Genomic DNA, 26121 nt, shown 5'->3' on the forward strand with positions numbered 1-26121 from the left:
AACAGCCAGCCTTCTCTTCAGAATTGAGAGTTTGTTACCTTAAGGCGTAAGGCAAGATATCAGTCCTGCACCTACTAAGAAATTGTTTGTTTCATTATAAAACCTATTGCTAAACATTTATATAGTCTATATGGTGTTTTAGAAGTGAATAACAAACAAATCTCATATGCCACCACTGGAGGAGATAACTACATCCAATCTTCACTCTGAAAAGTGATAATTAAAAAAAAAGAATTAAGTATCTAACTTGCCTTTTTGGAGGAAGCCTAATTCATCACCATTTTTAAATTCCCAATGAAATACTAATTTATTCAAATATCAAATAATGTTAAAGCCACTTGGGGCAAGAATGGTAGGGAGCAGGCTTTGCCCCACATGTTATTCCATAGTTTGCTTGGGAATTATGTAATATCTTTTACAGCACAGACATTTGACTGTGCTTTCTGAGCAAACTCTTGGAAGGACAACCTGCCTTATGTGCCTTTTGGGAACTAATATAAAGTCAACACTGATGAAATATTCCTGCCAAAAACATTTCATCTTATATACTTAAAATTTACTAACAGGATAGATTTTTTTTAATTTATATTCAAATTAGTTAGCATATACTGCAACAATGATTTCAGGAATAGATTCCTTAATGCCCCTTACCCATTTAGCCCGTCCCTCCTCCCACAGTAATCCTCTGTTTGTTCTCCATATTTAAGAGTCTCTTATGTTTTGTCCCCCTCTCTGTTTTTATATTATTTTTGCTTCCCTTCCCTTATGTTCATCCAGTCTGTGTCTTAAAGTCCTCATATGAGTGAAGTCATATGACATTTGTCTTTCTCTGACTAATTTCACTTAGCATAATACCCTCTAGTTCCATCCACATGGTTGCAAATGGCAAGCTTTCATTTCTTTTTGATTGCCGAGTAATACTCCATTGTATATATATACCACATCTTCTTTATCCATTCATCCATTGATGGACATTTGGGCTCTTTCCAAACTTCAGCTATTGTTGATAGTGGTGCCATAAACATTGGGGTGCATGTGCCCCTTCAAAACAGCATACCTGTATCCCTTGGATAAATAGTAGTGCAATTGCTCGGTCATAGGTAATTCTATTTTTAGTTTTTTGAGGAACCTCCATATTCGTTTCCAGAGTGGCTGCACCAGCTTGCATTCCCTACGACAATGCAAAAGAGATCCTCCTTCTCCACATCCTCACCAACATCTGTTGTTGCCTGAGTTGTTAAGGTTAGCCATTTTGACAGGTATAAGGTGGTATCTCATTGTGGTTTTGATTTGTATTTCCCTGATGATAAGTGATGTTGAGCATTTTTTCCTGTGTCGGTTGGCCATCTGGATGTCTTCCTTGGAGAAGTATCTATTCATGTCTTTTGCCCATTTCTTCACTGGATTATTTGTTTTTTTGGGTGTTGAGTTTGATCAGTTCTTTATAGATTTTAGATACTAACCCTTTATCTGATACGTCATTTGCAAATATCTTCTCCCATTCCATCGATTGCCTTTTACTTTTGCTGATTGTTTCCTTCACTGTGCAGAAGCTTTTTATTTTGATGAGGTCCCAGTAGTTCATTTTTGCTTTTGTTTCCCTTGCCTCCAGAGACGTGTTGAGTAAGAAGTTGATGTGGGCAAGATCAAAGAGGTTTTTGCCTGATTTCTCCTCAAGGATTTTGATGGCTTCCTGTCTTACATTGAGTTTTGTAAGAGTTTTACATCCATTTTGAGTTTATTTATGTGTATGGTGTAAGAAAGTGGTTCAGGTTCATTCTTCTGCATGTCACTGTCCAGTTTTCCCAGCACCACTTGCTGAAGAGACTGTCTTTATTCCATTGGATATTCTTTCCTGCTTTGTCAAAGATTAGTTGGCCATATATTTGTGGGTCCATTTCTGGGTTCTCTATTCTGTTCCATTGATCTGAGTGTCTGTTTTTGTGCCAACTAACAAGATAGATCTTAAATTAAACTTTTTCATCTCTCTCTCTCTCTCTCTCTCTCTCTCTCTCTCTCTCACACACACACACACACACACACACACATGCAATGGTAACTATGTAGAAGTGATTCATGGTATTTAGCTTGGTTATTATAATGATCTTTCCACAGTCTATACATGTATCAAAACATGAAATCCTACACCTTAAATATCATTTTATATGTCAAAGATATCTCGATAAAGTTATTTTTAAAAATCTCATCTGAATTGCATCAAGGCTTTAAACCTAACTTCTATCTTTACAGAAATAGAGGACATAGCAGAACAAACTGAATTGTACCATAAGGAAATCTTTTTTCTTTCAAATCCAGAATGTATGCTATTCCTCAAAACAGTGTTTTCTCTTAAAAAGCCAGTGTCATGGGGTAAAACAAACATGGGAGATTGTGAGTAAACTAGAATAGATTCTAAGGAGACATAACAACCAAATGTAATTCAAGAACATTAAATAGATCCTGCTTTGAAAAAAATCACCTATTAAAGACATTTTGGAGACAGCTTGAGATATTTGTCTATGAATAAATAATATATGACAGTAGGGAATAGTTATTCATTTTCTTAGTTATTATAATGGTATTGTAATTATGTAGAAGTTTGTTCTGATTTTTAATCCATGCTAGAATACTTAGTAAGTGTGATAATTTCTGCAATTTATTTTAAATGCTTTTTATTTTTTATTTTACTTTTTTGGAGAGAGAGAAAGACAGAGAGAAAGAGAGAGGCAGGCGGGGGAGGGGCAGAGGGAGAGGGAGAGAGAATCCTAAGCAGGCTCCACGCTCAGTGTGGATCCCAATGTGGGGCTCGATTTCATGATCATGAGATGACGACCTCAGCCAAAATCAAGAGTCAGATGCTTAACTGACTGAGCCACCCAGGCACCCCCGCAATTTATTTTAAATGGTTCAGTAAAAATATATTTTATATAATATATAAATTCTAACAATACATAAATCAAATAGATTAAAAAACATGTATGCAAATATACATGCACAGTGCTATTATAGTGAGTGAAAGATATATATACATCTATAATATATGTACTGAAGTGCTTGAGAACACTTCTTACAAGATGATTCAAAAGGCTTCTTGTAAGAAAGGTTTATCACAGTATTATTTAAGTGAGTGGAACACATTCCCATTTTGTAATGTTTATGCGATGTGTTTACACACACACAGACACACACATATTACATGTATCAAATATGGCAAAATGTTAACTTTGTTGAATCTTGGCTAAACGCATACAGGTGTCTAGTGAGCAATTTTACCTTTTCTGTATATTTGAAAGCTTATGTACTTAAAAGGATTTTCATAAATTAACGATAAAACAAGCCAGAGAAAAGTAGTAACCCAGTGAAATTAAACACCATCACTGTTGTTATTCATAACTCTTTGTTGATCACCTACTAGAACTAGAAACCACACTAGTTGCTATTCATACATTATTCATTTTTTAAAAATTGTGGTAAAATACTTTTTAAGAAGTATTTTCTTAATTATGGTAAAATACACATGACATAAAATTTACTATCTTAACCATTTTTATGCATACAATTCAACGGCATTTAGAACATTCACATTTTTGTGCAGCCATTACCACCATCCATCTATAGAATTCTTTTCATTTTGCACAACTGAAACTCTATACCCATTAAACAATAACTTCTCATTTTCCCCTTCTCCCAGCCCCTGACAACCACCATTCTAATTTTGGTCTCTATGAATTTGACTACTCTAGGTACCTCATACAGTGTTTGCTTTTTTGTGACCAACTTATTTCACTTAGCAAAATATCTTCAAAATTCATCCATGTCAAAATTTCCTTCCTTTTTAAGGCTGAATAACATTCCATTGCGTGTGTGTGTGTGTGTGTGTGTGTGTGTGTGTGTTTGGTATATATAGTGTATAACGTATCGAATTTTATTTATCCATTCATGCATTGATGGATACTTATATTATTTTCACCTTTTGGCTATTATGAATAATACTACTATGAACATGGGTATACAAATTATCTCTTCAAGATCCTGCTTTCACCTCTTTTGGATATAAACCCAGAGTGTAATTGCTGAATTACACGGTACTTCTAGTTTACATTTTTTAAGGAACTACCATACTTTTTTCATAGCAGATGCACCATTTTACATTTCCACAAACAGTACAGAGGGTTCTAATTTTTCCATATTCTTACCAACATCTCTTATTTTCTGAGGTTTTTTTCATACTATCCATCTTAATGAGTATGAGATGGTATCAGTAGTTTTGTGGTTTTGATTCACATTTCTGTAGTGATTTGTGATGCTGAGCACCTTTCATGTGTCTCTTGGCAATTTGTACGTCTTCTTTGAAGAAATGCCTATTCAGGTACTTTGCTCATTTTTAATTGAGTTATTTGTTTTATTGTCATTGAGTTGTCAGAGTTCTTTATATATTCTAGATATTAACCCTGTATTGGGTGTATGATTTGCAAACATTTTATCCAATCCATGGGTTGCTTTTTCACATTATTGACTGTGCCATTAAATGCACAGAAGTTTTTAATTTTGGTAAAGTGTAATTTATCTATTTTCTCCACTTTTGCAACCTTATTTGTTTTTCATATCACTCTGAGAGATTGATATTATAGCCACATTTTATACATGAATAAATTAAAGCTTGGGAGAAACAGTTAACGTGGACAGTTCCACCAACTACTACAAGGTGAGGCTGAGTTTCAAATTCAGTTCTGTGTGGCATCTTTCTACTAAACTATTCTGTAGTACTGGCTTCAATATTTATACTGTTACAAAATTAAGAATTAATTAGAATAAACTTTCTGCGCCATCCTGAATGTGCAGATTTGTCAGTTCTACAAACATGGAGTTTGATTGAATTAAGAGAAATTCTTCCCCAGATGGCAGAGCTTGGACAGCCAAATGTCTCATATATTATCTTCTTTGACATATGAAGTACTTAGAAAAGGATAGTCACACAAGACTTATGACAGATTGTCATTTTTTGGAATGAAAAAGACAAGAGTTGAAGGGGTCAGATATTATTAAAGGAATTGTCTGAATGTGATAGCAGGTCCATTGTGTGAGATACTCTCAAAAATTACACTCAACAATCTAGAATTGTTAAAGAGAGTTGGATGTATACCTTCAAAGTAGATAAGAGTGAGGAATAATTTAGTTAAAATAAAAAGTATCTTTGCATAGAGACCATAAAGGAAAAATTTTCCCTGTTTTCTGAACCATGAGCCTTAGTCTAGAAGGAGCCCAAGGCCATAAACTAACCCAAATCGTGTGTCCCTCACAACAAAGCATAACCTGGATCTATTTTCTTTTAAACTCCTTTCTATTTTTTGGAAGGGAAGAGGAAGCAAGTTTAAGGATTCTCCTTAATACCCTACATATCTGTCAGGTTTACCATCTGAGTTTCTTAAGAATTTTGTTCTGATTATAGGAGATAATGAAAACATTGCAATGAAGACTTAAAAGCTTCCAATATATCAGAAAGGCAATATTGTCTAATTTCAAAAAGGAACATCTACATTTAAAGGTTTAAATGACTAAGGTTTGGGCAATGGAATCTGGCAACATCAATTTTAAAATATACAGGTACTTTGACCAGAAGGCTCACTTTTCATAAGCTTATTGTTTAACAGCCAAGAGGCCAGGGTGATTGGCAACAACCCTAATGCTCATCAATAGGGGAATGCTCGAATCAGTGCATTTAGACAATGGGAAATTATACTGCTAGTTTAAAAATAAATTAGATCTTTATGTATGAAATTGAAGAAATGAAATTTCTGTTCAATGAAAATAGCAAGTTATAGAAATGTATATATTTTGACCCTACTGTGAGCTCAGAAAGGAAGGGTAAACAGTGGAATGTTAACATGGATTACTTTAGGACTGGAGGAAGAGTTGAAGGAGATATGATCCATGTTTTTAGATCTCATATTGCCATCTTGTTGCAGCAACTAAGTACTACTTTGTAATTTTGCATATAGTAAAGAAAAGAATGTAAAATTCTGCTCTGGCCTCAAAAATACAATTCCTAAAATCAAATTCTAAGCAATGGAGTTATTCCACTTTCTTTTTCCTAAAAGGCACTTTGTTTTCTAATCACATATAAGGGAAAAAAATGTTTTTACTTTGAGTGATATAAAAACCCAAAAACAGTTTTGCAAGATCATGAACATTTAATTCTAACTTGGTTGAGTATGAGAGGGAAACAGTGAGCAGAACATATCAAAAAATAAATATCCTACTATGGATTTAAGAAATGCTTTTTGTTGGCCATTTGTGTTGGAAGGCAGAGATGCTTAATGGAGCATCAACCCTGCAGTCAGACTGCCTATATTCAAATCCTATCTGCCACTCACTTGCTGTGGAGTATTTGACTCATTACTTAAACTCTATAGGCCTTCAACTGCTCATCTGTAAAATGAGAGATAATTCCCTTAGAATAGTGCCAGGCACATAATGAATCTTCAGTAAATGAGTTAGGCACTCTGCTGTAGGATTCAGTCCCTGCCCTCCAATAGCCCATAGTGAAGCAGGGAGACAAACTTCTAAAAATTAACAAGTGAATAACCTACTGAAGATTCCTTCTGTAAAGGATCACAAATATTTTTAATTGTCCCTCAAATGACATGGTCTGTGGGAGCTTGGAGATCAGCCAAGGACTATCAGTGTATATAGTCACTTACAATGTCATTGTTGGCATAAGTCTGAAAGGAGAGCAAATCTGAGAAGAGAAAGATGACTTTTTTCTTTCATACCTGGAAATAAGCATATGGTATATTCAGAAAGTTGAAATGAGAGACTTCCTGGGAAGATAACAGAGTAGGAGGATCCTAAGCTCACCTCGTCTCACAGATACAACAACTAGATAACACCCGTAGCAGTGTAAATAAACCAGAACATGACCCATAGACAGGCAGAACAGACTCTCCACAGCTAAATGTAGAGAAGAGCCACATCAAAGAGGGTAGGAAGGGTAAAGACATGGTGTAGAACAAAACTGACCCACAGAATTGTCCATAGTTAGGAAGAACGTGGTTGGTGCAGAGAGGGGAGAGGAGTAGGCCCCCAAACCAAGCATGAGGAAGATGAATCCACATAACATTTGGCTTTTAAAACCAGAAAGGCTTAACTCCACTAGTTCTTATAATCAGTGGGACTTAACACTTGAAACTTTAAAAATCAGCAGACTCAGCTCTGGGAGAGCCAGAAGGGTGAGAGAAAATTAAGTCCCTGCCCTTAAAGAGACAGCACAAAAAAGAGCCCCACTGAGATACAGTATAGAGTCAGCAGTATGAAAAATACCTAGGGTACATGGGAAGGGGACTTATTTACTAATCTCAGTGCATGTGCTGGAGGGGCAAGTTTCTTTGGGAAATTTCTCCAAGAACAAAAGAGCTGGTGAGTGTCATTTCCCATCCCCGCTCCCCAACCTAGATATGTGTACCCCTGCAGAAACCAATACAGTACCAGCACTCTCTACCTAGCTTGCTAACAGTGTGCCCACCCTCATATTTTTCTATGGTCCTGCCCCCTCGAACCCAGCAGATCTCACCCAGAGTTTTCTCAGGCAGCTGTAGGCCCCCTCCTGCAGCAGACCATGGTGGACATTGGTGGCACCACATGCCTCACCCCCATGTTCTCCTGTGGACGTGGCCCCACCTTTGATATCCCTTGGCTGAAATTCATCCAAAACAGTGCCATAAACCTGGCAGTGTGCAAGCAGCCCCAAGAGGCCAGCAGTGCTCCAAAGTGACTCCTGCCCCAGGAAAAGAGGAAGATAACCACACATACCCATCTGATTGCAGCCCTAGCAGTGGGCCAGGGCAGATATCTGCTCTGACTACAGGCCTTACCCACCAATGAAAACTTCTCAGGGGACAACACAGGGAAATTGCCTTGTAGTTAGTGCTACTATCTATGGCAATGCCTGGTCTGACTCAACTCAAGCCCAAGGCAGCACCAGACTGGCCCACTAACAGCACAAGGACCAAAACCTGCCCACAACAAACAAAAAGAGCCATTGAAGACAACCACATTGAAGGGAAAAGCATCTGAGCCACAAAAGTAGAGCACATGCAACACATATAGAAAACATTAATGAAGCATCAGGTTTGGTGAATAGGGAACATTGCACTACAGGGCACTACAGGACCTCTTCTTCATAAGGCTGGTACTTTTAAGAGCAAGAGACATACCTGACTTTCCTAACACATAGAAACAGACACAGAGAGTTAGAGAAAATGAGGAGACAGAGGAATATGTCCCAAATGAAATAACAAGACAAAAATCACAGCAAAAAAGCTAAATGAAATAGATGAGCTATAGGCCTGGGACAGAATTTAAAGTAATGGTCATAAAGATACTCACTGGACTTGAGAAAAAAAGTGGAAGATCTCAGTGAGACCCTCAACAAAGAATTAACATAAAAAAAATTAAACAGAGATGAAGAACTCAATAACTGAGATTAATAATATACCAGAGGAAATAAATAGTAGACTAGAGGAAGTAGAATAATGGATTAGCAAACTGGGAGACAAAATAATGGAAAGTAATCAAGCTGAATAGGAAAGAGAAAAAAATAATAATAAATGAAAATAGATTAAAAGAATTCAGCAACACCATCAAACATAATAACATTTGCATTATAGGGATCCCAGAAGCACAAGAAAGAAAAATGGGCAGAACATTTATTTAAAAAAATAATAGCTGAAAATTTCCTGAATCTGGGGAAGGAAATAGAAATTCAGATCCAGAAGGCACAGAGAGCACCCAACAAAATCAACACAAGGAGGTCCACACCAAGACTCATAGAATTAAAATGGCAAAAAGTAATGATAAAGATAGAACTTAGAAAGCAGCAAGAGAAAATAGCTCCATACAAGAGAAACCCAGTAAAGCTATTAGATGATTATTTTAGCAGAAACCAGAAGGGACTGGTATGATATATTCAAAGTGCTGAAAGAAAAAAAAATCTGCAACCAAGAATCTTCTTTCCAGCAATGCTATCATTCAGAGTAAATGGGGAGATAAAAAGTTTCCCAGACAAACAAAAGTTACCAAAATTCATGACCATTAAACCAGCCCTACAAGAAATGTTAAAAGGGACTCTTTGAACTATCAACAATAGCCAAATTATGGAAAGTGCATAAATGTCCATCAACTGATGAATGTACCACATCTTCTTTATCCATTGTGTGTGTATATATATATATATATATATATATATATAATATTCCATTGTGTGTGTGTGTGTGTGTGTATATATATATATATATATATATATATATATATAATGGAATATTACTTGGCAATCAAAAATAATGAAAGCTTGCCATTTGCAAAAACATGGATGGAACTAGAGTGTATTCTGCTAAGCAAAATAAGTCAGTCAGAGAAAGACAAATATATGATTTCACTTAAATGTGGAATTTAAGAAACAAAACACATGAACATAGGGGAAGAGAAGGAAAAAGAAGGTAAAAAGAGAGAGGGAAGCAAACCCTAAGAGACTCTTAAATACAGAGAACAAACTGAGAGTTGTTGGAGGGGTATTAGGTAGGGAGATAGGCTAAATGGATGATGGCATTAGGAGGACACTTGGGATGAGCACTGGGCATTATATGTAAGTGATGAATCACTAAATCCTATTTCTGAAATCATTATCACACTATATGCTAACTAACTTGGATTTAAATAAAGTTTTTAAAAAATAAATATAAGACAAGTAGCAAAAAAAAAGGGGGTGTGGGAGTGGGGCGGGAATCTGAATGGAAAGGACAGACCATAAGTGGGAGTAAGAAAAGTAAGAAGCACAAAAGCAGTAAAATTAAGTATATCTATAAAAAATCAGTCAAGGGATTCACAAAATAAAAAGATGTAAAGTATTGGGAAGAGAGGAGTAAAGAATGGATACAAACTTTAGCTGTCACAAACTTAATATAGACTGTTACATGCACAAGATGTTATATATAAACCAATGATGACCACAAATCAAAAAACCAGTAGTAGAGATGCAAAAAATAAACAAAAGGAATCCAAGTATATTGCTAATGAAAGCCAGCAAACTGCAAGAGAGCAAGAGAAGCAAGAAACAGAGAAGAACTCAAATTCAACAAGACAAGTAACAAAATGGCAATAAGTATGTGCCTATCAATAATTACTTTGAATGTAAATGGACTAAATGCTTCAATAAAAAACATAGGATGACAGAATGGATTAAAAAGCAAGATCCATTTATATACTGCCTACAAAAGATTCATTTCAGACCTAAAGACACATGCAGATTCAAAGTGAAGGGATGGAAAAACATGTATCATGCAAATAGAAGTGAAAGAAAGCCGGGATAAATCAATACTTATATTGGATAAAATAGACTTTAAAACAAGAGACAAAGGATGACACTATATAATCATAAAGGGAACAATCCAACAAGAAGATATAGCAACTGTAAATATTTATGCACTTAATCCGGAAACACCCAAATACATAAAGCATGTATGAAGACATAACAGAAGTAATCAATAGTAATACAATAATAGTAGGAGACTTGAACACTTTGTTTACATCAATGGAAACATCATCCAAAAAGAATGGAAAGATCATCCAAAAAGAATGACACACTGGGTCACATGTATGTAACACATATACTCAGAACATTCCATCTTAAAACAGCAGAATACACATTCTTTCCCAGGGCATATGGAACATTCTCCAGAATAGATTGTATGTTAGCCACAAAACAAGTTTAAACAAATTAAAAAAGATTGAACTCATACCATACATCTTTTCTGACCACAATGTTATGAAACTAGAAATCAAACACAAGAAAAAATATGGAAAGAGCATAAATACTTTGGAGGTTAAATAACATGCTACTAAGCAGTGAATAGGTCAGCCAAGAAATCAAAGAGGAAATAAAAAATACATGGAGACAAATGAAAATGAAAACATAATAGTCCAAAATCTTTGGGATCTTCTTCTAAGAGGGAAGCTTATAGCAATACAGGTCTATTTCAAGAACCAAGAAAAAAATCTCAAATAAACAACCTAACCTTATACATAAAGGAGCTAGAGAGGAAAAAATAAAACCCAAAACCAGTAGAAGGAAGGAAATAAGAATGACTAGAACAGAAACAAGTCTGAGAGGGAGGGAAGATGGCGGCGTAGGAGGACGCCGGGCTCACCGCGCGTCCTGCCGATCACTTAGATTCCACCTACACCTGCCTAAATAACCCAGGAAACCGCCAGAGGATTAGCAGAACGGAGTCTCCGGAGCCAAGCGCAGATGAGAGGCCCACGGAAGAGGGTAGGAAGGGAGGCGGGGCGGTGTGCTCTCCACGGACTGTCGGGAGGGAGCCAGGGTGGAGGGGCGGCTCGCCGGCCAAGCAGAGTCCCCAAGTCTGGCTGGCAAAAGCGGAGGGGCCTGACGGACTGTGTTCCGACAGCAAGCGCAACTTAGCTTCTGGGAGGTCATAAGTTAACAGCTCTGCTCAGAAAGCGGGAAGGCTGGAGGACAAAGGGAGGGAGAGCTGCTGAGCCCCCGGACGACAGAGCTCAGTTTGGTGAGGAACAAAGGCGCTTGCCAGCGCCATCTCCCCCGCCCATCCCCCAGCCAAATCCCAAAGGGAACCAGTTCCTGCCAGGGAACTTGCTCGCGCAGCGCAAACACCCAACTCTGTGCTTCTGCGGAGCCAAACCTCCAGCAGCGGATCTGACTCCCTCCCGCTGCCACAGGGCCCCTCCTGAAGTGGATCACCTAAGGAGAAGCGAGCTAAGCCTGCCCCTCCTGCCCCCGTGCACCTTGCCTACCCACCCCAGCTAATACGCCAGATCCCCAGCAACACAAGCCTGGCAGTGTGCAAGTAGCCCAGACAGGCCACGCCACCCCACAGTGAATCCCGCCCCTAGGAGAGGGTAAGAGAAGGCACACGCCAGTCTGACTGTGGCCCCAGCGGTGGGCCGGGGGCAGACATCAGGTCAGACTGCGGCCCCGTCCACCAACTCCAGTTATACACCACAGCACAGGGGAAGTGCCCTGCAGGTCCTCACCACTCCAGGGACTATCCAAAATGATCAAACAGAAGAATTCCCCTCAGAAGAATCTCCAGGAAATAACAACAGCTAATGAACTGATCAAAAAGGATTTAAATAATATAACAGAAAGTGAATTTAGAATAATAGTCATAAAATTAATCGCTGGGCTTGAAAACAGTATAGAGGACAACAGAGAATCTCTTGCCACAGAGATTCAAGGGACTAAGGAACAGTCACGAGGAGCTGAAAAGCGCTTTAAACGAAATGCAAAACAAAATGGAAACGACGACGGCTAGGATTGAAGAGGCAGAGGAGAGGATAGGTGAACTAGAAGATAAAGTTATGGAAAAAGAGGAAGCTGAGAGAAAGAGAGATAAAAAAAATCCGGGAGTATGAGGGAAAAATTAGAGAACTAAGTGATACACTAAAAAGAAATAATATATGCATAATTGGTATCCCAGAGGAGGAAGAGAGAGGGAAAGGTGGTGAAGGTGTACTTGAAGAAATAATAGCTGAGAACTTCCCTGAACTGGGGAAGGAAAAGGCATTGAAATCCAAGAGGCACAGAGAACTCCCTTCAGACATAACTTGAATCGATCTTCTGCACGACATGTCATAGTGAAACTGGCAAAATACAAGGATAAAGAGAAAATTCTGAAAGCAGCAAGGGATAAACGTGCCCTCACATATAAAGGGAGACCTATAAGACTCGTGACTGATCTCTCTTTTTTAAACAGAAACAAGTGAAATAGAAACTAAAAAAAACACAGGACAGATCAATGAAACCAGAAGCTAATTATTTGAAAAGATCAACAACATTAATAAACCTCTAGCCAGACTCATAAAACACACACACACACACACACACACACACACACACACACACACACACACATACACAGGAGGGGAGAGGACTCAAAATCAGAAATGAAAGAGGAGAAAGAGTAACTAACAACACAGAAATACAAAGGATTATAAGAGAATATTATAAATAATTATATGCCAACAAATTGGACAACCTAGAAGAAATGAATAAATTCCTAGAAACATAACCTCCCAAAATTGAATCAGGAAGACAGAAAATTTGAGGAGATTAATTACCAACAATAAAATTGAATCAGTAATCAAAAACTCCCAACAAGAAAAAGTCCAGGACCAGACAGCTTCACAGGCATTCAACAAACATTTACAGAGTTAATACCTATTCTTCTCAAATGATAGAAGAGGAAAAAAACTTCCAAATTCATTCTATGAGACCAGCATTACCCTGATACAAAAACCAGATAAAGACACCTCAAAAAAAGAGAACTACAGGCCAATGTCTCTGATGAAAATAGATGCAAAAAATCCTCAACAAAATATTAGCAAACCAAATCCAACAATACATTTAAAAAAATCATTCACCACAATCTAGTGGAAGATATTAATTGGATGCAAGAGTGGTTCACATCTGCAAATCAATCAACATGATACATCACATCAACAAGAGAAAGGTTAAAAATATGTGATCATTTCAATAGGTGCAGAAAAAGTTTTTGACAAAGTACAACATCCATTCATGATTTAAAAAAAAAACCCTCAATAAAATAGGTTTAGTGGGAACATACCTGAACATAATAAAGGCCATATATGAAAACCTACAGCTCACATCATACTCAATGGTGAAAAACTGAGAGCTTTTCCCCTAAGGTTAGGAACAAGACAAGGATGTCCGCTCTCACCACTTTTATTCAACATGGTACTGGAAGTTCTAGCCAGAGCAATCAGACAAGAAAATTTAATTAATTAATAAGCATCCACATTGGTAAGGTAGAAGTAAAATTTTCACTATTTTCAGATGGCATGATATTAAATATAGAAAACCTCAAGACTCCACCAAAAACTACTAAAACTTATAAATGAATTCGTAGGGTCCCAGGATACAAAATCAATATACAGAAATCTGTTGCATTTTTATGCACTAATAATGAAGTAGTAGAAAGAGAAATTAAGAAAACAATCCCACCCATAATTGCATTAAAAATAATAAAATACCTAGGGGCTCCTGGGTGCTCAGCCAGTTGAGCATCCAACTTCGGCTCAGGTCATGATCTCATAGTTTGTGAGTTCGAGCCCCGTGTCAGGCTCTGTGCTGACCACTCAGCTTGGAGCCTGCTTCAGATTCCATATCTCCCTCTCTCTCTGCCCCTCCCACACTTGCGCCCTATCTCTCTCTCTCTTTCAAAATTAAATTAAAACATTAAAAACTAAAAATAAATAGATAATTTAAAATAATAAAATACCTAGTAATAAACTTACCCGAGGAGGTGAAAGACCCATCCTCTGAAAACTATGAAAGTACGACGAAAGAAATTGAAGATGATACAAACAAATGGAAAGACACCATGCTCATGGATTGGAAGAACAAATATTGTTGAAATGCCCACACTACTCAAAGCAATCTACAGATTTAATGCAATTTTTATCAAAATACCAATAGCATTTTTCACAGAACTAGAACAAATCATCCTAAATTTTGTATGGAACCACAAAAGCTAAATAGCTAAAGCAAACATGAAAAAGAACAAAATGGAAGTATCACAATCCTGGCTTTCAAGATATACTATAAAGGGGCACCTGGGTGGCTAGTTGGTTAAGTGTCTGACTTTGGCTCAGGTTATGATCTTACAGTTCACCGGGTTCAAGCCCCACAATAGGCTCTGTGCTGACACCTCAGAGCCTGGAGCCTGATTCAGATTCTGTGTCTCCCTCTCTTGCTGCCCTTCCCACCGCTCATGCTTTGTCATAATCTCTCTCATAAAAAAATATTTTTAAAAAAATTTAAGATATACTACAAAGCTGAAATAATCAGCTGGTATGATACCAGCACAAAAATAGACATGTAGATCAAAAGAAGAGAATAGAGAGCCCAGAAATTAAACCCATGATTATATGATCAATTAATCATCAACATAGCAGGAAAGACTATGCAATGAGAAAAAAAGTCTCCTCAACAAATGGTGTTGGGGAAACTGGACAGCTACATACAAAACAATGTAACTGGAGCACTTTCTTATACCATACACAAAATAAACTCAAAATGGATTAAGGACCTAAATGTAAGGCCTGAAACCATAACAATCTGAGAAGAGAGCACAGGCAGTAATTTCTGTGACATTAGCCATAGGAATATTTTTCTAGATATGCCTCCCAAGACAAAGGAAACAAAAGCAAAATTAAACTATTGAGACTACATCAAAATAAAAAGCTTCTGCACAGCAAAGGAAACAAAAAACTAAAAGACAACCTAGTGAATGGGAAAAGATATTTTCAAATGACATGTCAGATAAAGAGTTAGTATCCAAAATATATAAAGAACTTATATAATTCAACACCCAAAAAAGAAATAATCCAATTTAAAAAATGGCAAAAAACATGAGCAGATATTTCTCCAAAGATGACTTCCAGATGGCCAACAGACACATGAAAAGATGCTCAAAATCACTCCTCATCAGGGAAATGCAAATCAAAACCACCATGAGATACCACCTCACATCTATCAGAATGGCTAACATCAAAAGCACAAGTGTTGTTGAGGATTTGGAGAAAAAGGAACCCTCATGCTCTGTTGGTAAGAAAACAAACTGGTGCAGCCACGGTGGAAAACAGTAGGGAAGTTCCCAAAAAATTAAAAATAGAATTATCATGATTCAGTTATTGCACTACTGGGTACTTACTGAAAGAATATGAAAACACTAATTTTAAAGGATATATGCACCCATATGTTTATAGCAGCATTATTTACAGTAACCAAGTATGGAAGCAATCCAAATGTCCATTGATAGATGAATGGATAAAGAAGTGGTATATATTCAAAGGAATATTACTCAGCTATAAAACAATGAAATTTTGCCATTTGCAGCAACATGAATGGATCTAGAGGGTATAAAGCTAAGTGAAATGTCAGTCGGAGAAAGACAAATATGATATGATTTCACTCATATGTGGAATTTAAAAAAAAATGAAGAAAGAAAGAGTCAAACCAAAAAAACAGACTCAGCTATAGAGAACAAACTGCTGGTAACTGGGGGGTGAGTGGAAAAGATAGAGGATTAAGAGTACACTTCTCAGGATGAGCCCTGAGTAATGTATAGAATTGTTGAATTACTATATCGTATACCTGAAACCAATATAACACTGTAATATTAACTCTACTGGAATTAAGATAAAAATTTTTTAAGTTGGAGTTTTTAATTACTTTCATATAAATTTTTATAGCAAACCAATATAAACTAGAATGATTTGAATTTTAAAAAGATGACTTTGGGCATTCATTCCATGAGAAAATCAAGTAGTAAGAAAATGTCTGTCTGGTAAAAACCTTTTTATTCCTACTGATGCCATCAGCACTTTATTTCATTAATGGCTCACCGTAAGCACTACGATTTTATTAAATGCAGATAAATATCCAGACCCTATTTGTAATCCACTTAGGCTAATGACATTTGGAAAACAAACTGTAACTACTCCCTTAATTGCTAACAATAAATAAACATATTAACCATTTGAAATTCCTAAATTTACCTCTTCCATGACAATTCACCATATTCCAAAGAATCCCTTACGGGTTGAATTGTATGACCCAAGAAGGTATGTTGACAGCCTAACCTCCGATACCTCAAAATATGGCCTTATTTAGAAATAGAGTCATAGCACATGTAATTGATTGAGTTAAAATGAGGTCATATTTGAGAATGATCAACCCTTAATCCAATATGTCTGGTGTCTTTACACCAGAGACACAGATACAGGAAGAACACCATGTGATGACGGAGGCAAAGACTGGAGTTATACAGCTGCCACAAGCCAAGGAACACCAGAGATTCCCAGCTGACCACTGGAAGCTAGGAAGAGGCAGGAAAGGACTTTAGAGGGAGAATGGCCCTGCTGATACCTTAATTTTGGACTTCCAGCCTCCAGAACTGTTGCATGATGAACTTCTGGTGTTTAACACCCCAGTTTGTTACTGGTTACAGCAAATCTAGGAAACAGATACATATTGCACCTTCATTACAGATGTAATCCTTTACCAGGCCAGCTGTGGTGAATTGCAGTGTATCTAAAATGCTTAGGATACTCTAATTTTAAACTTGATATAAATCTTTTTTTTATAAACGACATAAAAATATTAATGAACTCTTTCCTATTACCAAGTCAAAATAAGATCCGTCATTCATAGGCTATTGAATTCTAGCCTCAAGAGCCATATTAGTTTTCTAGGGCTGCCATGATAAAATATCACAGAGTGGTTGGATGGCTTAAACAGCAGAATTTATTTTCTCACAGTTCCGGGGACAAGAAATCTGAGATCAAGGTGTTGATGGGGATGGTTTCTTCTGAGGTTTGGTTGGTTCCTCCTTGGCTTGTAGATGGCCATCTTCTCCCAGTGTCTTCATAGGGTCTTCCCTGTTTTAAACCTAAAGAGAGGAACACAACAACCTTTTAACTTCAGTAGAGGGATAAGACGTGGATATGGGGGTGATAGGAATTGTATTTCAGCCCTAACTCTCATGTAAATCCCATTTAGTCCTTAATATCTGGTGAAAATCACCTTGAAAATAATGGTATCTTCCAAGAAATCTTATCAAGCTGCATATCCTGATGAAAACCAGATTCACATCAACATGGCCCATAGGACATCCCATTTTAAAATTAATGGTGTGTTATGTTTATGAAATGTATTTTAGGGGTCTCTTCCCTCTTTGGTTACTTTTCATTCTTCAATGTTCATATTCTTAGAGATTTTCCATTAAAATTTGCCTTTAAAACTTGGGCATATTCATGAGTCAAATCACAGAATTAACTTAGAAACTATGTAAGTTTGAACATTTTTTATGCCCTAATTCAAAAAGCAATTCAGAATTCCAAATTAACTGACAGTATACAACTTTCTTTAAGGCAACATCAATCCATTTTCTTTATCTTACAACTTTTGATTTCCACCCACATGACTTTGTTTTTCTCATGATTAAATAGATAATAACACAAGGTTAACAAGGAGGGCAACATCTGTGCCGATTATTCAGAGTAGCACAATATTTCTCATCTTTGTACATTTGTTGGAAGCAGAAATAATTTTCCTCTTCGTTTCCATAGATACAGTACATCTGATTATTAATCAGAATGATAGACCATAAATTATGAAGCCAGTTGAATATCATCTGTCCTTATTTAATATTCCAAACATTTTCTTATTTACTAATTGGTTCCATTTTTTATGCCATATATGATTTTAAAAGCTGGTTTGATATAAATTTAGATTCATTTCAGATGTACATATAAAAACAATGGTCTTAAGATGCTTGGCAATAGATACAATATGATCAAAGAAAGATGTAATACAGATCATATGAAATAATGTATCCCTTGTTTTAGGGAGACAGGTCAGAAAGACAATGTTTTCTCTAACCCTGTATTAGAATTACTTCAGGTTCTGTCTCCACCACATTTCTCCTATAAATTATGGGCTATTTATTTCCAGTTTTCCTCCTCAGCATATAACCTAGAATGTTCAAAGAAAATATATTTTTTAAAACTTCACAATTGAGTGATAAATATTTTATGGACAGTAGAAAGTTAAAGCAACACAAAAGAGCAGTAACTAGAAGGAATAAGAAGATAATAGTAGGGGCTCCTGGGTGGCTCAGTAGGTCAAGTATCCAACTCTTGATCTCAGCTCAGGTCATAATCTATCGGTTCATGAGGGTGAGCCCTGCGTTGGGCTCTGTGATGACAGCGAGTGGAACCTGCTTGGGATTCTTTCTCTCCCTCTTTCTCTCTCTGCCCTTCCTCTGCTCTCTTTCTATCATTATCATCATCATCATCATCATCATCATCATCATCATCATCATAGTAAATATATTGAACAGCACATCTAAGCTTGAACCTTTTAAACTCCTCTATTCAGGCACCACAGGAAGCACCATGAACACAGGAAGATTGACTCCCATTACTCTCATTGACCTTGATTGTGAGCCAATTGTACCACACTTTGAACTGCTTCCAAACATCCCAGTTGTTTACATTTGCTACCCATTTTTTTCTACTACTTTCCCCTGAGGACACTTGTGTTACAATAAGCACAGTGTTATTTATAGCAGAGTTCCTCAGTCTTGACACTATTTACACATTGGACCACATAACACTTCGCTATGGGGCACTGAACCTGTGCACTGTACGATTTTTAGCAGCATCTCTGGCCTCTACCCACTAGATGCCATAGCACTACCTCTCCCAAATCTTGTTAATCAAAATGTGTCTAGACATTACCAAATATTCACTGGTAGGCAAGGTCAATCAATCACCCACATTTGAAAAACACTGGTTTACAATGACATTTGTTAATTTATGCATTGATCCCTTCAAATAAATGTCTATTCAGATGCATACTTTGTGCCAAGTACTGGACTACAATGATAAGAAAGATGTAGTGTTTGCCATTCCTATCCTGAAGTCTAGTTATAAGTGTGAACAAGGAAATTGTCAATTACAACTTAATATATAAAATATTATCACAGAGGTAAGAACTACTACTGTACTGTACAGTAGGTAAGTACTACTGTAGCAGAATGAAAAGGTACATATAAGGTAAGTACTTCTAACCAAGTATGGGAGGGGGGAGGGAGTCCAGCTTTTCACAGAGGAGGAGACAATTAACCTGACACCAAAAAGATGAGTGGGAATTAGTTCAGTGAAAAATTTAAAAAGGACAGAGTGTTCCAGACAAAGAGAACAATTGAGTGAAAGCCTGTAGGTGAGAAAGCAGATCAACATTACTGAGGCACTAAGAACTGTAAGCAAGGACCAAGTCACATGAGGTGATATGTTTCATATTAAGGAGTTTTGACCTTTTTGTAATGATAGTAGTGAGCTATGATCTTGCTTTTCATGACACTCTGGTTGGCTAACTTTCGTAACTTCAGATAAATATCCTTCCAGTGTAAGTCAGTCTTGAGTACGTGTATGCCAGCCCAAAACATCCCCAAATTCTCTACTCTTTTAACAGCAACAAAACACAAAACATCAATCTTCCTTCCTAGTCTATCATTTAAAAATGTAAAATTATCTCTGTAAATAAAACTGAAGCTATCCTAAATTTTTCACTATTACACAAATAACTCTAAATTCTAAAAATATTCCATGTGGTTGTTACCAAAGTATGAAGTTTTCTGTGTACTAATTAAACTAGAGCTCAAAAAAAGGAAAAGTTCTTTAAGAAGATAACAAAAGTGCATAGTTAGCTTGCCATTTACATACAAAACTAAGAAAAAAGCAAATCAATGGCATGTCAAATTTGGACAAAGCCTGCTGACTTCCCCTTCTCCAAGCCTGGAGGTGTTACATCTTATTAGATTTCTCTAGAATTAGACACTTTAAAATAAAGTGTCTAATATATATATTACATAAGCAATAGATTTGGTTCTTTGTGTGAATTAAAAACATTAGGGGCATCATGGGGCTCCTGGGTGGCTCAGTCAGTTAAGCGTTCGACTGGCTCAGGTCATGATCTCTTCAGTCAGGGTTCAAGCCACACCCATGTCAGGCTCTGTGCTGACAGCTCAGAGCCTGGCACTTGTTTCAGATTCTGTGTCTCCCTCTCTCTCTGCCCCTTCCCTGTTCTCCCTCTCTATCTCTCTCAAAAATAAATAGACATTTAAAAAATAAAACATTAATAAAAACATTAGGGGCACTTGGGTGGCTTATTTGGTTGAGGATCTGACTCTTGGCTGCAGCTCAGATCATGATCTCATGGTTCATGGGACCGAGCTCCACATTGGGCTCTACACTGAGAGCACGGGGCCTGATTGGGATTCTCTCTGCCTCTCTCTCTCTGCTCCTCCCCTGCAGGTGCATGCTCTCTCCCTCTCTCAAAATAAGAAAATAAACATTTTTTAAAATAATAACTTTAAAACATTAAATAGGCAGGTGATGTTTGTTCAATATACCACAGAACTAAAGAAGACATTTAGCATGAGAAAACAACTTGATGTGACTTTGAGTAATATCTGAGTCACATACAAGAAAGTCAAATGAATGCTCAACATATTGGGAGAATTTCTTTTTTAACCAAGCAGTGACTGTATTTTAACAGAATGTGTTTTTGATAGAATCAATTTGGAGTTTGAAGGACAAAAAATGGTAGGGTTGCTTTGCTGTTTAGTATTCTTACTCAAAGCAAAGCTTTGTAGAATATGTCTGTTAGCAAGTAAATACGTTTGAATTCATTTCCTCCTCCTCATCTGTTCACTACAGCATGAAACAGAGGAAAGAAAGCTCTGGGGAAAATACAACAAGAATGAGCTTTCCCTCCAGTTCTGTAAGGAGCCATCTTTACATCTAGAAAAGTGGGTGAGTGACCTCTACCTTTGAACCTTAGCACACACTTCAAAGCAATTCTTGTCGATTGATTTTTCTCTCACAGGTTAAGAAGTTCCTGGAGTTTTAATTTCCCATAAATTCTTTCTCTTGCATTTTTAATTCTAAATGTTTACAAAGCCTTCAAGTGCTGGAAACCTGACCTTCCCTAAAACTCCTACTTCTTTCTAAGTTTTCTTTTAAAAATTAAATTTAAATTTCACAGCAGGGCCCTTAAAATCAGCATATTATCTGCCATCTAGGTTTAGAAAGGAGCTCATCCTTTGTATGTGGATATATCTAAATGTCCAGTTAAGATTGTAAAACCTACGAGGGGAAGATTGGAACTTAATTCTCTGTTCCTAATTATTTAAATTTTCAATGGTATTCAAGAAAAGTTAAGTTAAAGTTTAAAATTGTAAAGTTAAATTATCTTTTGCCACAATTAGATTGTTATCATTTCTTTAATTTAGCAACATTAGATCTGATTTTTAAAAAGAGAAAAATGAAGAAGAAAGGATATAAGAGTAAGAGAGAGAGAGAAGAAAAAAAGAAGGAAGAATGGAAGGGAGGGAGGAAGAGAAGGAAGGAGGGGGACATGAAGAAGGGAGAGAAAAGGGGGAGTAATACAGTTTATGTCGTAATTCATAGGTGCTACAGTGTGACAGTCTCCACTGAGATTTAGAGTCAGTGAATAATGCATGAATGCGGAGATTACTGGCCAAAAAGACAAAATTTAATCTGAGTGAATATAATAATATCCTTAAAGAAAGCAAGTTTCTATCATGAATTAGTGGAGGTTATGGAAAATCAGAAGTGTTCTGTAATGAAAGTCTTAAAAATGAAAATTGAAATAGCAAAAACTGGGGGTGCCCCACCAAGCTTCATCCAAGGAAGGAAACATCCTAACCAATTACACTTAGAGTACTTCAATCCCATGAAAAATGCTCTCCCTTTAAGGGAGATGGATATATCAGACTAAAGAAATTTGTATCTAAATCTCACTGCTCTGATTCTGTTTCCAAATGAATGTGCCTATAGGTCAATACTCTGATCATGCCAATACTTCTGAATATTGTTGCATTAATAATTATATGCTATATATCAACCTCATGAATCCATTTAATGGCAATTCATCACATCAGTGGTTAGCACATCCACTGTCAGAGTTAACTATTCAAGATTTAGGATTACATACTTATCAAGATAGTAAATGCCATCTGTGAGTCCCCTTGGCCAATTATCAGCCTGTCTTTCTTAAGTGGACACTTTGACTATTATATTAGCTATTTGCTCTCTCCATTTGAAATTTCTACAACTAAACACTCACCCATTTCTTCTGAATATTAAATCATCTGTTCAAACCATAAATACAAATAATATGTGTTCTTTCTGAATGTAGAAATAAGTGTATATAAGTATCAATGTATTCATTCATCCTTTATTTTTTATATGAAATTTGTTGTCAAATTGGTTTCCATACAACACCCAGTGCTCCTCCCAACAGGTACCCTCCTCAATGCCCATCACCCACTTTCCCCTCCCTCCCACCCCCTATCAACCCTTAATTTATTCTCAGTTTCCAAGATCTCCTATGGTTTGGCTCCCTCCCTCTCTTTTTTTTTTTCCTTCCCCTCCCGCATGTTCTTCTGTTAAGTTTCTCAGGATCCACATCAGAGTGAAAATACATGGCATCTGTCTTTCTCTATATGACTTATTTCACTTAGCATAACACTCTTTAGTTCCATCCATGTTGCTACAAAAGGCCATATTTCATTCTTTCTTATTGCCAAGTAGTATTCCATCATATATATAAACCACAATTTCTTTATCCGTTCATCAGTTTCATCCATCCTTTAAACATAGTTACCTTTTTGTGCTAGGTTCTTTTGGTAAGTCCTGGGAATGTGCCATTCCCACTTTGAAATAGTTCACAACCTAGCAGGAGAGACAGAAATGTGCATAAATGTGATGTGGTATGAAAACACTACAATGGTGGTTTGTAGAGGTGAAATTGAAACAAGTGGAGACCCAAGAGACTTTATCAAATATTCTGTTACATTTTCTATCTCATGTACCAATGAATTGCAGATCTTGTACTTGTAAATTCTCTGACTTATGAGTAATTAGCCCAGATATTTCATAGGCAAAGATTTTCACTAAAATTTAGGGAAATCTTTGTTCTGGGGGTAAAATTTATGTTTGAAAAATTGACAATAGCATGTGTTCCCTCCCACCTCCCCCCCCCCCCGCATTCTCACATATATTTGCATCCACCAATTTGTTTTGGAAATGACTTGCCTACTAGCGAAAGAACTCATCCGTGTTCACAACAGGAACTCAGACATACTTCTAATATAATCCTCAGGAAAGCAAGCACTATGTCTGTTTTGTTTACCATTGCGTCTCTAGGAACTATAACAATGCCTGGTGCATATAAGATGCTCAGTGTAACGTACTGAATGTATGCACAAATATTTAAGCATGTAAAAAGCATCACAAGATCCTGTAGTAGCCAGTGCCACAGAAGATTGAAGCTATCCCTTGCCCTTTGGGAACTAATCTAAGTAAAATTAGTTATGCACAACAATTAGGCTATTTTCATCAATATAAATAGTAGGTAAAAACTATATAGGTCTTTGCTCTGAAGATCTCTCAATCCATCAAGTGTTTTATTACAGCGAGAGTAAGTCTCAGACTGAATTCTGCAACACATCCAAACATACATTAGCAAGTAGGCACAAAAATAGTTAAGTTCTAGTTCTCTGACCTCATAGGAACTCCAACTAGCACCTCCCATGAAAGGTTTACTGGAAGGAATTGCAGCGATATTTTAGTAGCAGATGTCAACTAAATTTCTAGTTAGAAGCAGAAGACAGACTCCTCAGTTAATGGCTACACATAGAAATAAATAGAATCCTAGACCTAGGGCACCACTCTGACGAGTGTGGGCTACAGTTTCTAACATTGACATTACCAATATTTTGGGCCAATAATTCTTTGTTGGGGAGGGGGACAGGGCTAAGGGGTGGGAGACTTCTGCACATTGTAGTGTTTTCAGCAAAATCTCTAGCATCTACCCACTAGATATCAATAGCAACCCCTTTCCCAGTTGAAAAATCATAAATGTTGACATTGTCAAATTGCAAAGTCACTCCCTAATGGAGAACCCCTGGTCTAGGCTGCTTGGTTCACTGGATACTCTGTTTCTTTTTATGCAATGTTTCTAACCAACCCATGCATCTTGAACATTCTCATTTCACCAGTGAGAACTCATTTCAACATTCCATATGTTATAATAAGGACACCTACTAGTACTGATCAAGATCTAGATAGTGAGAGTCCTGGTAGCAGGTGCCTCCGGAGAATGTTCTCCTGATTGGATTCTTTCAAATGCTAACTAACTGCTTGAGTGTGTGCCTGATTAGAGTATTTCAAATGCTAACTAACCATGCCTTTGACTTCAAATAAAATTAACACTTGGTATCTAATTTAGACCCCAGATTGGTAGTACTTACAGGCACTTTGCAGAGGCAACCACTGGAAAACATAAAGACTGAACTCTCAGGGAAAAGTAATAAAACTGAGAGCAATAGTGCAAACATATTGAACAACACAAATACACATGCTGTAATTCTGTTGGGAGAACAGCTAAGATGTGGCATGCTTTACATCTTCTAGCCCTGAGTCCTGCCCAATTAAAATGATTTTGTTGATGCACAAACATATTCATTATAGCAGGTTTTCAGTTCAAAGAATGAAGTATGGGTAAAATTTTTGCAAGAATATAGAGTAAATGGATAATGAGATTTGAATAGTGGGCGATGTCTGTATATAGGATGCCTTTCTTTACACCTGAGGGCTGATCAGTATCTTCCCATTATCAGGTTCAATGAGTCAAAATTGAGAGGCATTATAGTTTTATATTATTTCAATTTTGGTTTTTGTTATAAGTAGGGCCTGAGTAAAACGATGATTATGCTGACAAAAGTCAGCTAGTCTTTTGTGTTCAAAATACAGGCAAAAATAGAATAGGCCAAGCCAAGTGAATCCAATTAAATAATCACAGCCCAGTGGAGGTGTTTTTGATAAAGTATGCCCCTTGCCAGGGCAGCAGAGATTTTACGCCTGACCCATTGAGAAAGAGAATGAAGGAATCAGAAAATGAGTCAGAGAAGGTAAAGAGGGCAATTGATACATTTGTCAAGGCACACACACCTTTCATACACACTGTTCTCCATCTCTGGACAATGTGCCTATACCTGCTGATCCACCCAGGGAAGAACTAAAAGCATTAACAATCTAGGTAACCTAGAGGTCTTATCTCTGAGAATGCAATAGTCTCTGAACACAGAGGAAAGCACCCACCCAGTAAGAGATCTAGTTGAACATCTTAAGAGAAAGAGGAGTAAATTCTACCCAATAGTTAGACTTATCTACACAAGACATTATATCTACCATCACTGACTTACATGGCTGGAGTGGGGGAGACAGAGATGATAAACACACCCTCTATAAATTGGTTAGGAAAAGGGAAAACCTTATTCCTCTCATCTCATGTTTTTCTGAGTCCTTTAAATCCCTCATTACTCACTCCACCTCTCCATAAGAAGAAAATTGATGTACCTAATTAGTGCATCTGGGAAAATAAATGAGTTTGCTTGACTTAGTATGTTT

The 26121-nt window shown here is 37.0% G+C and overlaps 1 pseudogene; it reads right to left on the reverse strand.

The window, feature by feature from the left end:
* The window catches only part of LOC122240811, a 144644-nt pseudogene that overhangs the window by 40906 nt on the left and 77617 nt on the right, over positions 1 to 26121 (reverse strand).

The sequence above is a fragment of the Panthera tigris genome, chromosome C1, assembly GCF_018350195.1.
Source record: "Panthera tigris isolate Pti1 chromosome C1, P.tigris_Pti1_mat1.1, whole genome shotgun sequence".
NCBI lineage: Eukaryota > Metazoa > Chordata > Mammalia > Carnivora > Felidae > Panthera > Panthera tigris.